The sequence below is a fragment of the Hippocampus comes genome, unplaced genomic scaffold, assembly GCF_001891065.2.
Source record: "Hippocampus comes isolate QL1 unplaced genomic scaffold, H_comes_QL1_v1.1 scaffold37, whole genome shotgun sequence".
Taxonomy (NCBI): domain Eukaryota; kingdom Metazoa; phylum Chordata; class Actinopteri; order Syngnathiformes; family Syngnathidae; genus Hippocampus; species Hippocampus comes.
The window spans coordinates 2,073,313-2,077,593 of record NW_017805535.1 but is presented as its reverse complement, the minus strand read 5'-3'; the positions used below and the strand labels follow the sequence as shown (position 1 = coordinate 2,077,593).

Here is a 4,281-nt window from a genome sequence, read left to right as displayed (position 1 = left end):
TCCGTAGCAGATGGCGGGAAGACTTGGCACCCGACTGTAGGGGACGCGCGCCTTTATTCACTCTAATTAGCGATTACATAAAAATTAATGTTGAGGTGAAAGAACAAATTTTTGGGACCTTATTAAGAGTGTTTAATGAAATAACGAACATTGAAAAAGTCCCAAAATCCCAAGTTATTATTCTGTTTTGACACGTGTTAAATCCGTAAGCGAAATTTAGGAAATTTGACGGCAGTGAAGCTGTGAAATACTGAGGCCATTGTTAGTTTTTACTTAATGAAAAACAATGGTGGTGGCACCGATCACTGAGCTACAGTTCTTTCATTCAGCCGTTTTTCTTTCGAGAGACAATTGATTCCGTTATATATATCATTGTAGAAATGAACTTCCTAAACCCCTCACAGTGTGATGAAGATGGATACTGTATGTGAAGTTTTACTTTGTACATCAAATCGCGTGGTTACTGTGGCATGACTATCGAAGATTGCAATTAGATGAGAAATGATGGATTCAGCAATAGGCGGGCTGGCCTACAGGGAAGGTGACATTTTCCCGAGTGGGCCGCAGGCAGTCTGGTGGTCCGATCTTATTGTTTGTTTACACTTGGTTATTTGCATTCCACACATATAACATTTAGGAGTTATGTTGATCAGGTAGGCATTATTTTAAACCACAATTCTTGTTTGTTATCATTTGTCTTTAATATTCGTCAAATGCATGGTCATGTGAAGCCCTTTGAAACTTTTCGGTGATTAAGAGCGATATAAATAAATTTGACTTGAGTTGTTTTGCCATCATTTCAAGTAAGATTTCTCCAGTGGCTTTTTCGTGTTTTTATATATGTAGCTGGCATCAGTCGGAATCCTCATACCTCCAAATTCAGCACTTTTCAGGCAACCTATTAACATTACATCATCAAAGAGAGCGAGCTGATTTTTAACACTTTAGAATGGTCAAGTTTGTAAAAATAACACCCACATGTCTGGACTCCCCAATAGTATCGATTTGTGAAAAAAAATACTTAATTTCCCAAACTGTTAATGTCATGAGCCGCTCTGTTGATAAATCCCTGGTCACTTTTTATCCCCAATCCGACCCAGGTCGGATTAAACATTTCTGTTGGATGAAAAACGACAATGAAATCAGCAATTACTGTATTCATAACTATTATCAGGATAAAGCTAAAACACCAAGAGCACGACACCCCGATGAGTAGCTGAGCCAGGTGAAAGTGACACGAAAGCAAATCAATGTGTCTCTGTTTTAAAATGACACAGAAGTAAATTTTGTGTTACTCTGGGTCCGGCAACAGATAGAGTAAGCAATTTCCTGTCATTGAAGAGCAAGACAATCATCCATTGCGGCATAACTGTGTCCTCTCAGTCAGAGATATGCAGTTCAGTCTCCACGTGACTCCCACAAAGAGCACCGATGTTACAATCATGTAATCGTATTAATATAACAAGGTCCTAACTAGCACGGTGGAATTGTTCCCCGGGCGAAGGAGCGCAGAGGAAATGATGGTAACATGGTTTTCGGATCCCTCAGGATCGGTTGCATCTGAGAAGACATTAAGCTCCAGATACGATTACTCGAGCAAAATGCTTCTCTGCTGCAGGCACACAAATACGACTTGCACACTGTCCACATGCCATCCCACCATTTTCTACGCCGCTGGTTCGAATTAGTGTCAAAGATGAGTTAGAGCCAAGACCAGATGACTTTTGGGTGAGAGGCTGGGTACACACTGGACTGGTCGCCAAGCAATCTCAAAGCACATACAGTATGGACAAAAATGAGCATTCACGCCTGCGGGCAATTTAGAGTCTCCAATTAAGCTAAGATACTTGTTTTGGGAATGTCGGAGGAAGCCGGCGAGTCAAACCCAAAACCTTAGAACTGTGTGGCAAGCATCGTATAATTTTGGGATACTTTTTATCATTGAACGGTTTGACAAACTTGATTGTTCACCCTTGAGCTTTGCTTATTATCTCCGCAGGCAAAAATAACCATTCTATCCTGATTTTTTTTGCTGCTGAGACAATTGTTTGCTTCCTTTTTAGGAAAAACTAATCCAGCGTGATTGAGATATTGGGCTATTTATTAAAATGACAGATTAAAACATACTGTATATACACCAGCCTATCCCAGTTGACTTTGGGCGGAAGGCGGACTACATCGTGGGAACACCCATAATCCATTCTGTGTGACGAGCAATTTTGCATGGTTGAGCTCAACAGCTCCTAAGCCACTTTTTCCACAAAGATGCAATGGAGTTCACAACCGGTGTTGGGTTACATAGTTGAAGCACAATACCCACTATTTTGTTTCAATTTAGGACTGCATGAGCAGAAAGGTATCGTGACATACGTGAAAGCTGATCCACAAACCCCGGTGCACCCAGGATGCAGTGTTGGTGGAGCAGAGCACAGGACAACGCATAAAATGAACTGGGCTGCAATTTAGCAGATTTGACTGACGGAGTCCTGGTTGCGCCTTGTTTGCAGATCAGTTTCCACATCTGTGTGGATAGACCATTTTTGCATGGGTAAACCTTTAGTAAATCAGGTCCTAACTCTACGACAATAACGCTTGTGTTATATAATAGCTAACTAACATTGGCTGCGGAAGAACCATTTTAGTTTATTTTCTTAAGACATGAAGTAGTCAGCCCGTTATCAAGTAATAAAAGTTTAATCAAAGGCATATCAAGAGGAGCAGAAAAAGCGAGAAATATATGACAGAAGAAGTGTATTACATTTACAATAAATACAATGATGATGTTTCAATAAAAATGTGAAATGTGTTTTTTTTTTCCCAAATGTGTCGAAAGGTGTCCCTTCAAAGTGATGCTGCATGGATTAACAAGTGTGGTCATTTGTAAAACGGTACGTATGAATTCAAATAAAAAGCACATTTCAACAAGAAATTGATGGATTCATAAGATTATAGCATGAGGTCCATTGAGAATAGAAAGTCTCCTTTTTGTTGCTTGGGTCCTCAGTCAACATTCCTGTACCTGGTGAAGAGATTGTAGAGGACCCGTAGGGTTGACTTAAGGTCACAGTTCACGATGTCTGAAAAGGGAAAAAGAAAAGCAGTGATACAGCCATCGTGACAGAGCAATATTCACAATAAAACATTGGGGTATCTTGTAGTTTTCTGTTTTTGTTTTTTTGCTAAGGTCATGTGCGCCACAAAAATGTCCAATAATGTCTCGATTCACCTACCACTTGAATTGCAATAAATTCGAGCCAACCAGGTAACACTGAGTTGTTTTAAGATGGATGTTCACGTAACAAAACAAAATGATGAGTTTTTAGAAACCTTATTCTTATATTATTAAACAGATAAAAGTGGAGTTTTCAGTTTTTTGTGGAGAATGTCCCTGCATTTGTCACGAAGATGATTGCGTAACAGTTTCGTACCTTCTGGCCTTGGCTTTGGTCGCTCCAGTCCTCCATCCTGCATCAGCTCGAAGGAGAAGGACACATTATGCACCTACGGCGAGAGTGAGAAAATATTACACATTACACATGCAGCTCATCATTTTGCCCCCCATGCACCTAAATAAAAGCCGAACACTGCTCTGTGGCAAGCAGGAAACCTGAGGCTAAATGCCACCATACACTATGTGCTGCAGAAACAATATACTTCATGAGTTATCCATATCATACATTTTTATTAATTTTCTAGTTTTAGACTTTAAATAGAAATCATAATAAAAGTGAAACGTTCCTAAATGTAAGAAAGTAGTATATCCATCCATTTTCTGATGCGCTTATCCTCACAAGGGTCGCTGGAGCCTATCCCAGCTGTTTTCGCGCAGTAGGCGGGGGACACCCTGAACTGGTTGCCAGCCAATCGCAGACAAACAACTATCCATGCTCACAATCACACCTAGGAATAATTTTGAGTGTTCAATCAGCCTGCCATGCATGTTTTTTGGAATGTGGGAGGAAATCAGAATACCCGGAGAAAACCCAAGCAGGCACGGGGAGGACATGCAAACTAGCAGTACTTATATCATGGAGTGTAAAAATAATAAACCAATCTAACTAAACCATCTGTACAAGAAAATTACGATCCAGGTTAATTTGCAGGTTCTTACTACTACGAGAGCTGAATGGATTGAAATAGTTCATCTTCATCGTGCGTGGCAGTATCGTGCAGTAAAACAAGATGTGCCAAGTAAAAAATGAGCATGCGCGTGGTGCACACGCGCGCACGCACACACACGCACACGCACACGCACACACACACACACACACACACACACAC

The 4,281-nt window shown here is 40.6% G+C and overlaps 1 long non-coding RNA gene across 1 annotated transcript; it reads right to left on the bottom strand.

Moving 5' to 3' along the window:
* Positions 1–2,678: 2,678 nt before the first annotated feature.
* Positions 2,679–3,777, bottom strand: LOC109520701 (uncharacterized). Its single transcript, XR_002169221.1, has 2 exons — positions 3,429–3,777; positions 2,679–3,077 (listed from the first exon to the last, which is right to left on the bottom strand). It is a non-coding gene; the product is annotated as an uncharacterized LOC109520701 (long non-coding RNA).
* Between the last annotated feature and the right edge of the window lie 504 nt (positions 3,778–4,281).